Source organism: Condylura cristata, unplaced genomic scaffold (genome assembly GCF_000260355.1).
Source record: "Condylura cristata isolate star-nosed mole 26May11 unplaced genomic scaffold, ConCri1.0 scaffold00004, whole genome shotgun sequence".
Lineage (NCBI taxonomy): Eukaryota > Metazoa > Chordata > Mammalia > Eulipotyphla > Talpidae > Condylura > Condylura cristata.
Window position 1 is genome coordinate 64,656,284 of NW_004567105.1, and position 11,368 is coordinate 64,667,651.

Genomic DNA, 11,368 nt, shown 5'->3' on the forward strand with positions numbered 1-11,368 from the left:
CTCATGACAGCTCCTGGAGGCTGTCCCAACTGGAAACAGGGCCCCCTGTGTCTCTCCTGGGATCTGCCCTGCTTGGAAAAGAGCCAGGAAGTAGGGAGAGCACTCGACTCCCTGCCCAGGACGCCGGGGCATCTGTTCTGCAGCCCGGGAGGTGATGCCAGCTCTCTGCTCCCAGCAGGACCCTCCCTGCAGGTCGGCCAGCCTCTACCGACACTGAAGGAGGCTGCCAGCCCCAGGGGCCTGGGAAATGGAGACTGGGAGGAGCCTGATGGGGCTGGGAAGGAGTGATTGAGAAATGCGCATTAGAGAGATGTGCCGCCCCCTGCTGGCCACATGTGGGAAAGGCACGTAGTAAACCTACCCTGGGCTGGGCGTGGAGGGATGAGGAGGAACCACCCCGGTTTCAGGGAGACATTTGCTTGCTTCTCTCAGTGTATCACCCCAGCTGCAACACGGTTTTGACAACGCATGGCTCTCAGACTATGGCTCAGAGATTCCCAAACAGCAGCCGTACTCTGGAACTCTTTGTATGAGGAGTGTTCCTTACTGGGACTGTGCAGATGTCTGGGATTAGTCCGAGTCTCTGACATCTTTTCTGCACTCTCGAGGACTGGCTCTTTCTCAAAAGGTAAGAGGAGGTCAGAGGGAAGGGAAAGGCTGATGAAAGGGGAACCAAGCAGCTTGGCAGCATGCCGAGTCCCTCCCCGCAAGAAGTGGGCAACGGTTCTTACATAATAGCAGTAAGTGCCATGGGCATGAGGCCCGCCATGTACCAACTGCACCCACACTCAAGTCCAGCAGTGACGCACATCCATTTCACAGATAAAGAAACTGAGGCCAGTAAGTGACTGGCCCAAGCAAGTGGCTGAGCCAGGATTTTAACCCAGGTCTGAAGTTTTAATCTAGCTCCTGTTATCTTACTGAGAACCAGACCGGCCTCTTCAGAGCCCGCTTGGTCTTGCACACGGACAGGGCTATGCTGACATTCTAATTGGGAGGAAGGTCAGATTTTTCCACATTCTCAGTATTCTAATTCATCTTGTCCATGTTGATTCTAAGAGTTGACCACTTCCCACCCCTGCCTCTTGCTTAACTGTTCTCTGGGCGAAATTCCTGTCTTAGCCAAAAGGGCTCTGTTCCTACTGAAGCCAGAAGTCAGAACCTCCTCCCCACACTCACCCAGCTCCTCTGCAGCCGGCTTACAGACTGCTACAGCTGACACGTGGAGATGGGGCCTGGCCTGTCACCGAGGCTCACTGGGACCCCACGACCCCGCTGACTTGACACTGATTTTTACAGCTTTGCAAATAGTTGCCTTAGTTCCCTTCCTCAGAATGCATTATAAAGTTAAAGGGAGGAAAAGAAGTCTTTTAAAAATCCCCCAGCTATCTTAATTAACATGCAGAATGCTTTTCTGGCAGTGCACAGGCTGTGATAAAACGGGAAGCTTCTTAACACAACATATATTTAATCTGTGGCATTCACTTCCACACAAAATTCAATCAGATATTTTAAGGGAGCTAACAAGGGCTCTCACATCGAACTGTGAATAAATGCAGGTGTGATAAATATACTGAAGCGACTGAGAGGCTTTATCAAAAGATAAAGGTGTAAAGTGGGGTGGGGTTGAAGGACAAATCTTAATTCTAATTCTGTACACTGTCAAAGAGGGTAAGAGAATTTATTGGACAATGCCTGGGCAAACTAATGACCCGCTGCCTCTGAAAAATCAATTAAACTTGCTCATCTGTTCTGTTTTCCGGGGAATTTTGATGTAGGCCTGTTATGTATCAGGCATGAGGGAGGAAGTGACGGACAAGTAATGCAGTTCAGGACTGTCCCCTGGAATTCACATTCTGACCAGGAAAGATGGACACTGAGAATGAAAGCAGTGATTTTTCGATGGAGTTAAGGAATGGGAACTGAGAGAGTGTTCAGGTAAGTCATCTGCCAGGAGCTGATGTCTGAGGGGAAACCAGGTGCATGAGGAGGGGCCCACCACGCAGTGCGGGGAACAGCCTGTTCCAGGCTGCAGAAGCCCCCTGAGCGCAGGGAACAGAAGGCGGCCCTGGAGCTGGGGCACGGGGAACAGAGAAGAGCCGGGAACCAGTGTCTAGTTGGAGAGGTAAGCCTTTCAACTTACCTTTTTTTCTCCAACTGGAAGTTTCTGCTGCACATCAATGGGGAAAGGAGGGTTGGTCTGAATGCAGAGTCAGGAGACAGCTCACCACGGGGAGGAAAACAGAGCTGTACCTACATCCCAACCCAGAGAGATCAAGGTCTCGGTGAAAACCAGCACAAATAGGGAGCTGGTAGGAAGGAAAGGAGTGACCTATCTGTGTGGTTGGTCTCAGCATAATCCACATAATAACTTTCAGAGGAAAATTAGATGAATTTGGCTATACTGAATTTAAAGATTTTGTTTCCAAAAGAACACTAAGCCTAAGCTAACACTAAGTGAATATCTTGAGATTTTGCACAGTCTAAAACAAAGGGATTAATATTTGTAATAAAGATTGGCAAAATCCAGTCCAAATACCCAGTTGGTTGTCTATTTTTGTAAATAAAGTTTTATTGGAACACAGCCATGACCATGCATTTCTGCGGTTAAATAGCTGTAACATATTGTTCTTAAAACCAGGCATATTTAATATCTCTCCCTTTATAAGAGTTTGTCGACCACTGATCTAAGATATATAAGGAATGGGCAGGAAATACACTAGGAAAATCTGCAAAGTCTCTGACCATATAATTCACTGGGGAGGAAGTGGATTGGATATATAAGACAAAATGAAAAATCTTGCCAGAATTCAAGTAAAAATTAAAATATTTAGATTCATTTTTATGTTCATGAATAATACAAAAATTAGAAAGATAGGTAATACCAAGTACTGATGAAGATGTCAAAAAAAAAAAAAATCCCCACCATAAAACAAGACCCCTGAAGCCATCAGTTAAAGCATGAAAGTGATTAATCATTCTGCAGCACATCTGACTTCTCCATTCCTTGCCCTGTAAATCTCTTCCACTGGGCTGTTCCTAAATTGTATTCTTATAATAAACCAGCAGTAACAAGTAACACTTTCACCAGAGTTTTGAGTCCTTTCGGCAAAGTTGTGGAAACAGAGGGGTTATAGGAGCCCTTACATTTGTAGCAGATGAGGCAGACGTGAGGAACCTGCCTCTGACATGAGGGAGGATGAGCTCTTCAGCCTGTGGAATCTGATGCTCCTTCCAGACTGTCAATGCCAGAAGTGAATTGTTGAATACCTGGTGTTGGTATTGGAGAATTCAGAATTGGTATTGGAAATAACGCCCTATCTCATGTGAGGGCAAAGACCGTCACTCCACCTGGAAACACCTCTCACCCATCAGTCGTGGCTGAGGCCTGAGGAGGAAGACACAATCCAGCGAGGTGTCTCTCAGGGGCCCAGAATTCGGAAGGTGGACAGCTGGACACCACATAACTCACACTTGGCATTCTTTCTAAGGATAAATGCCCTGAGAAAATGCCCTGGATTGATTAAAATTAAGTCTTTCACCACCAGTCAAAGTGGGACTCCAAGAGAGAAATAAATTCAGTTGGTGAAAAAGTTACATAGGTTTGGCCCCGCGCTGATTTGCAATCACATGAGCGCCTACCCAAACATAAAAGAATGTCATTAACAGGGAAGCGCTATTAGCAAGTTCATTAATCATGGTCATTTTCACACTTCCATGGTCAACTACAATCCTGTTGGTTTAAACTGAGGCCTCCTACTTAATTATAGTGTTTATCAATTAGCAGTTCACCCCCCACCCCGGGCCTGCCCTGGCTTTCAGTAAAAGATGAAGTGCCTGAATTTGACAAGTGTTTCTTGGAGGGGTCCCCTCTTGCTTGGGCAAAGGGCCATGTTCTGTTTTAGCAGGACCATCATTTGTTGCTGAGTGAACAGGCCCATTTTCAATGGTGTCGCTAAGGGCTTGGCCTTGTCCATGAACCCCAAGCTGATAAGTGTCTATTTCCAGGTCTCCCCTTTCCCATCCTGACCCCCTCCAGGGTTGCTTTCATTTCCCAAATAAGTGATTTATTTCTGCCTTTTATGACCCCCTGCCTTGCCCCACAACCCCAAAATTCTAGTGCAGAATCTTTGAATCAGACTCTGCCACTAACGTTAGGCTAGTGACTCTTGCCTGCCCACCAAGCCTAAAAATGGGCATATTCATGCCTGCCTAGGAGAGCATTTCTTGTTTTCTGTTGTCTTTGTCCCTTGATCTGTGTGCAGACAATGTGTGTATAATACTGCAGCAGCTCTTGGTGTCCTGCCTGCCCCCCCCCATTGCCATGTGTGCCTGGAGGATGGGGGGGGGGTGAGAGCCTGGGAGGAATTGAGCACCTGCACTTCTCACCTGAATCCTATGCATCCTACCACCTTTTGCTGCCTCAGCAGCCAGTCTGAAGTGCTAGGACTTGGAACCCCTCTGACCCTCTGAAATCAATGACAGGCAGGAACTGGTGTAAAATACTCCAACTCCCTTGACTCATGTAGGGTGGCTCTGCAGGGCGAGTGTCCAGCAGAATTATGATCCAGTCCGCTGGGCAGTACTCTTGCTGGATCACAGCACTTATCGGCCATGTTCTCCTGGGCAGTGCCCCCACCCTCTGCAGGGGTTGCCTTCACTGCCCAAATAACTTACTTCCACCTATTTCCCCTGGGTCTGTCCCAGGGAAACAGACAAGCCCCTCACTGTGTCAGCACATAATATGGTCAGCTCATGTTTTTGACTGTATTTTAAAAGTCTGGTTAAAGGACGTAAGAAATAACTAGGCAAAAACTGTGAGAAGGTATTTGCAGTCTTGAAAGCCAAAGGGTACCGGTCTAGACTCTCCAAAAATACAGTCGACCACAAATCATCTGCAACAACCACTGCAAGAGGAACTAGAACGTGGTGATCAGGGAATGTTCTGGAGGGAAGAGCCAATGGCCAGCAGCAAGTCCCGAACCATCTGTGACCAGGACTTCACATTCAGACAAGATGTCCACTTAGGCCACCAGAACCGCAAAAGTCAGAACTGTGGGAGCTAGGACCCCGACACTGCCCAGAGGTGTCAGCTGGATGTGCCTCTCTGGACAGCTCTCAGGCAGCTTTCGGAGCCTGTTGGCTCCATCACCCACAACCCCTCCTCTGGGCACATCTGTTGCCTGGAAATTCTCATCAAGTACCAGTGGGCTTATCTCGGAGTTTTCATGTTGGGGAGTTGAAGGTGAGCCAGGGTCTTTCCCTAGGAAGAGGAAAGATGGGGCAGGATGAACTCTGCAATGATGCACAGAGGGTGGAGTAACACAGGCAGCCAGGCAAGTGCAGACTGATAAAAGGAGCCATGAAGGATTTATAGCAAAATGCCGTAATGCAAGTTAGCAACACAAGACATACATTGCCAGGCGACATGCATTTGCAAGGACATAGCAAACACCTTTGGAAGAGTGGCTGGGAGTGTGGGTGGGGATTGGAAAGCAAGGATCAGGACGTTAAAAAAATGACAAGAGCAAACTTTAAAAACATACGATAACTTAGGGGAGTGTTCTGGTGACCAGAGAGTAGAGAAAGATTTTCTAATTAAGACAAGCAAAGCGCAGCTCTCAAAGGAAAAGACTAGTAGATTTGGCAATGTTCTCATTTGAAACAATTTGTTCAATAGCACCCTAAGAAGTGAAAGGGAAAACTCACTGACAAGATATTTGGAAAGTATCTGCCTGAAAATGGAAGGGTAGAAGACTACACGAGAGCCTTCAGATGACAACTATTTGCTCATGCTTACAATGTGGCAGGCATTGTGCAAGGCACCTCAGCCTGGTGGGCTGGCTGTAAAGTGCTAAGAGCAAAGCAAGTTGGCAAAGGAACGCGTGGCAAGGCCAGCTTGCACAGGCGAGTCATGCCCCGAAGGATACACTATGCTAGCGTCACAGCACACGCGTTCTGTCCTCTCTGACGGCGTCTCTCCAACCCTGGCCGCCGGGCGGTCATGTGGGCTGGCAAGAGCCTGCTGGCCTTGGGGAGTCAGAGCCTGACGCACTCTGCCTGCTGGCGCTTTCTGGTGTGGGATCCCTCCAAGTGGGGCTTCTAGTGCTGAACACAGTACATAGCACCCGGGCATGCGAAGGGGTTATTTCGGTGAACACATAAAGACAACCGGTAGAGGAAAGAGCTGGCCCCACGCTAATTTTTTTTTTTTTTTTAGCATTGTTTTAATCCCCAGAGAAGTTTCTTGAGTGGATGCTGTTACTTACATTTGCAGGTGAGGACACTAAGTGGCAGGGAGGTTGGGGACCGTCTAGGCCACGTAGCTCTAAAGCCAGGTCTACACTCAAACTCCACAGGCAGCATCATCTGTAAACGTGTCGGCCAGCCCAGCTCTCATCCCCCAAAGGGTCTGAACCACAGAAATCTGTATTTATGAGCCTTTCTGAATAATGGAAGGGGTGTCGGGGGAGGATGGCAGACCTTGTTAAAATGTATTCTGATGCAATAGGACGGGAGGCCTGGGACCTGGCATTTCTACCAAGCTCCCTAGTGACCTAAGGCTACAGGACCCCACACCTTACTAGAGTTCTGGTTTTAATTATCGCTCAACCACTTATTACACTCCCCTGAGGACTGGGCTTGTTCTGGATGGCAATCAAAATGTTTTGTGTTTGTACTGGGGGGCTGCTGGGGTGCTCTACAGCAGTAAGAGGGGGCCCTGTCTCCTCTATGTATACATACACCACATCTTCTTGATGTGGCATTTAGGTTGTTTCCAAATCTTGGCTGTTGTAAATTGTGCTGCAGTAAACACAGGAGTGCGGGCTTTCTTTTCAAATTAGTGTTTTTGTGTCCTTTGGGTTGAATCACTAAGTCAGATGGTAAATCCATTTTAGTATTATGAGGACCTCCCATACAGCTTTCCAGAGTGACTGGGCCAGTGTGCGTCCCATCAGCAGGATAGAACAGGGAAAAACTGCAAGCTTACCATAGATCTGAGGCACCCAGTGGGGGAGGGAAGAGCACCAGGACTAGGGTGATGAATCCTGGGTGCTACCGTGGCGGGGCAACTGCGGGGACTGTACCTGAAGGGGGAAATCAAATGCTATCCAAAATTTAAGAAAGATGTAAGAAAATAAAGGGCAAAAAGACAGCCTGGTCACAGCGCACACTAGAGTCTAGAGTCCAACTTGCCAATGGCTGGATTAAATTCCTTCGCGGTCTAGATCCAGGACTGCTCACAGTGATGTGAGTGGCTGGTTATTCTGGCCTTTGAAGCCTGCTCAGCACGAGCCTGCCCCTCAGCCAGGGGGGACACGGAGAATGCTCCCTGCCCACAGGGGCTTTGAGTGATGTGCAGGTGAATGTCCTTGGCGGAGCAGTCTGGATGGTCAGGCTGCCCTAAGTTTTCCCCCAAAGTCAGGGGCCCCCAGAGCTGGAGGCCCTCTCACCGGAAGGGAGGGGAGGAGCCCCCCAGTTAAAAGGACAAGGAGACTACTTGAGGTGGCCCTGAAGGACGCGGCGGGGGGGTGGGGGGAGTTTAGAGGTAGAGGGAAGGCCCAGAAGAGCCAGCTTTCTTCCCCGCCTGCCCTCCCCTCCCACTCAGCCTGCCAGAACCTCACCGGGCCGCCAGTGACGGAATCTGTCTCTTGGTTTGAATATTCGAGAGGCAAACCCTGACTGCACCACTGTGTCCAGGGGACAGGTGGCTTCTTCCGACGTGACCGAGGCCCTCCAGGCTGGGGAGCCTATCCCTGTGCTCCGTCTCTGCCCGCCAGGCCCACGCCCCTCCCAAACATCATTTCCAAAGGACCCTCCATGGGTCAAGATCTGAAAGACAGACAGTAGGTGCCAACACTTCAGTGCTCGGTCTTGCTGGTGCTGGCCGAGACACTACAATCAGAGATGATTTCCTGTGCCAGTTTTCTCAGGGCCCACAATCTCCAGTAGTATATTTCTGTCCCGCTCTGAAACAGTCAAGTCTGGGGCTGCATCCTCACAATTTTGCTAACCTAAAAACAATAGATTTAACCTTCACTAACATGTCCTAAATACACAATGAAATAAAAACAGACAATTTCAAAATCACTTCATGTGGTAAGGGCCAGAGCAGGTAAGTCTCCAGGACGGCACCGTATGTTAGCCCTGACTCCACACCAAATTTCAAATACTGTATTTCAGGTATTCAGACCCAGCTGCTGCCAATGAAGATCCTTGTAGTAACCTTGAAGGTAGGTAGATCCTTGTAGATAGGTTAGGCAGGGGTGAGATCTTTGACCAGCAAACCTGTCTCCCAGGTGTTCAAGGGCATATCCTGGTCCTCTTTATACTCCTCACAAATCTACACAGCCCCTGAACCCATGGACTTTGGTGCTTTATAAAATCTCTTTGGGAAAGGGCTGAGAAAGTGCAGCATCTCTGCCTGGAACTCAGGATGGAAAGAGGAGAGAATGGCCGAGGTGTGACAGTTACTGTTGGGCAGTGGGCAGGTACCTGAGCAATTATTGCCAAAGCAGAAGGCTGGTGTGGGTTGGAGAGCTGGTGCCCATCTTGGGTTTTTTTATTCTCAAGGCAGGAGGACTGAGGCTTTGTTCTCTAGTCCCTGTCTCTGTCCTGACAGATGCCCTTCTACTTCAGAACATACAAATGCTTTCATCTGTCCAACTCAGGTCGGTGAAAAAGGAGGCCTGGACTCAGCGTGACAAGGACAGAGAGCCCACTGGCCACTCCAGGAAGGACCACCCATGGGTTAGCAGTGTCTCTCAGGGGGGCAGAAGGAAGGGAGCCTCCTTCTGAGATCAACCTGATGAGCTACAGGCCCTGAAACGTGTGCGACCGCTCAGAGTGGTCATTTAGCGCTCACCACGTCGGAGCAGGAGAAGCCACTCTGCATTCCAGTTCCCTCACTTCACCTCAAGCCAATTCCGTGAGAGGGTACATGATTGCAGGTGGGTCTTACAAACCTCGACCCTTTACTTGACGTCACTTACAGGCCCCCACGCACCTCCCTCCAACAGCTGACTCTCTCACCTGCTAGGTGGCTGCCTTGGGCTGCCAAGTCTACGTCATCACCCACAGGGGCACCTGAGAATTTAGTCTCTGGAGAAACCCTTAACCTGGGACTGTGCAGGGATAGGTAGCTCCCTCCCCCTCGAGGGTTATGTGACACCCTGTCCCCAGCGCTCCCTTTGGAACTGTGCCAAGGGGACCCCTCCCTCCATGGCTCCTTCCCTGCCTGGTCTCTGAGGCTGGTTTTTCTTGGGGGCATGTCCCAATGAAACACCTGCTTGCAAAGACCTGTGGTATCACTTGACGGTAAGTGCCAGAACCTGAGCTTAAATTCAGATTCAACCATTCACCATGTAAACCGCTTCACAAAGAGGACACCCTAGCAGAGGCCATGGCAGTAACCTAACAGCAAGCCCCTAACCCAACAGCCAGAGGACCTAAAATGGCATTCTTGCCCATGCTGGGTTCCAGGCAAGGCTGGGCAGTAAAGGCCTCTGCCTGAGCCCCCCTGGGGCTCTGACACCTCCCGGTCTGAGTGTTCTCTTCTGACAGCATGCCCAGCATAATTACGGTGGAGAAAGTTGCTAGAATTTGGAAATCTAGGAAGGCTTTTCTTAGCCAGGCAATTTTTTCCCTTTCAAACCTCTCTTCAAAGGGTGTAAGTTAATTGATCAGCCGAAAGCTGTGTGCATGCCATTGTTCTCTCTTCTGCAGCCAAATGAAAGTGTGTGTCTTTGATGTAAGTGAATTAACATTTTCCCGCAGCTCCGCCCCCTCACTGAAAGAAGAGATAGTCGCCATGACACCTGCAGTTCTCACGTTCTCTAGCACCAAAGTGACCGGGCAGCTAAACGCCTCCAGCTGAGAGTGGAGGCCAGCCCAGGGAAGAGAGCTTTGACCTGGTATCATCGTTTTGGAGCAATTATCCCAGGAAAAGGAAGACAATATGACACCCTTATTAATAGACAATATGACACCCTTGTTAATATGACTGTGTGCTGTGACTGTCAATGCCCCTGACATTTCACTGGTTTGTCCCTACCCCAGTGAAGTGCCCACCTCAGTCCCCGGCTTTGTTCAGAGCTTTTTACCTTTCTTTTCTACCATTCTCATCCCTCTTCCCTCCCAGCCTCCCACTGACCACCATGGGGATGTGGAAGGCAGGGGGAGAATGCCACAGGCACCTGACCTTGACCCCTGGGCTCTGTGTCCCCCTCACCCCTCTGTGTGGCTCCTGGAGGTGGACCTTGCAGACCAGGGGACACCCCCTTTCCTGGTCCCCCTGCCTCCCACCTTTAGTGATTCTCCCGCTTACTGCCACCCTCGCACCGTCACATGTGTTCATGTTTCTTAAAAGCCAAACTCTTAGCAGCCCCCCAACCAGGGGTTACTCATTTTTCTCATTCCCTTCGCCACAGAAACCGTAGTACACAGCTGTGTTGGGGGCCGCTCTCGAGTTCTCGCCCTGCACTTCTGTCACAGGCCTGTGCCAGTCAGCCTCCCCCCTTCACAGGTCGCCAGAGACCCCTACTTTGCTGCCCCAGGCGAGGCTGTTCCACAGGTGAACGGCAGACCAGGAAAGCCCTGCTACCTGCTCCAAGGCCTACGGTCACTCCCTCCAGGACAGTCCAGCTGGCGGCTGCCTCCAGAGATTGCAAAACAGCATGGACTGTAGAGGAGCCTGGCAGGATCGCAGCTTCCTGTATCTGAGTCCAGACGCTGCCCTTTAGGGATGAAGGATATGGTGTGGCCCCCGTTGCTAAAAGACTAAGCATGGAGTGTAGTCCTGGAGCCAGCTCTTCTTCGACTTGTGAGAACTGCTTGTCAAATCCTGTAGGCCAGTTATTTAGAAACCATTATAAAAATTGTAAGTTTACAATTAAACCAAAAGTGTCTGGATGTGCCCTGGTTTATTAAACCCACTCACTGAAGGACAATGCTGGCAGTGAATAAAGCTGCTGTCGGCATCCATGCGCAGGGTACTGGCTGGGCAGAAGTCATACTCTTTTGGGAAAATAGCAAGGATTGTATGGTAAGAGCAGGTTTAGTTTTGTAAGAAACTGTCAGTATTCCTAGAGCAGTCCTGTCAGCAACGAGAGGTACGGAATTCTAGGTTGATTATTTCCCCACCTCAACACTTTAAATATTTGATTCCATTCCATTTCTGCATGCATGGTTTGTGAAAATTCCAACTTTTGTCCTTCCACTTATTTTTCTCTCCTCTGGCTTTTTTTCAAGATTCTGACTTTCTGTAGTTTGAAAATCATAGGACTAGGTGTAATGTCTTGGGAGTTGGGCCTGGGGGTGAAATTTATCTTGCTTATTGTTTTCTAAGCTTCCTGGATCTATAGTTTGG

General features: G+C 49.4%; 1 long non-coding RNA gene across 1 annotated transcript; it reads left to right on the plus strand.

Annotated features, from left to right (window-relative positions):
- Positions 1-391: 391 nt before the first annotated feature.
- On the plus strand, positions 392-10,901 carry LOC105854748. The gene is made up of 3 exons (XR_001146273.1): positions 392-628; positions 8,673-8,951; positions 9,778-10,901. It is a non-coding gene; the product is annotated as an uncharacterized LOC105854748 (long non-coding RNA).
- The last annotated feature ends 467 nt before the right edge of the window (positions 10,902-11,368 follow it).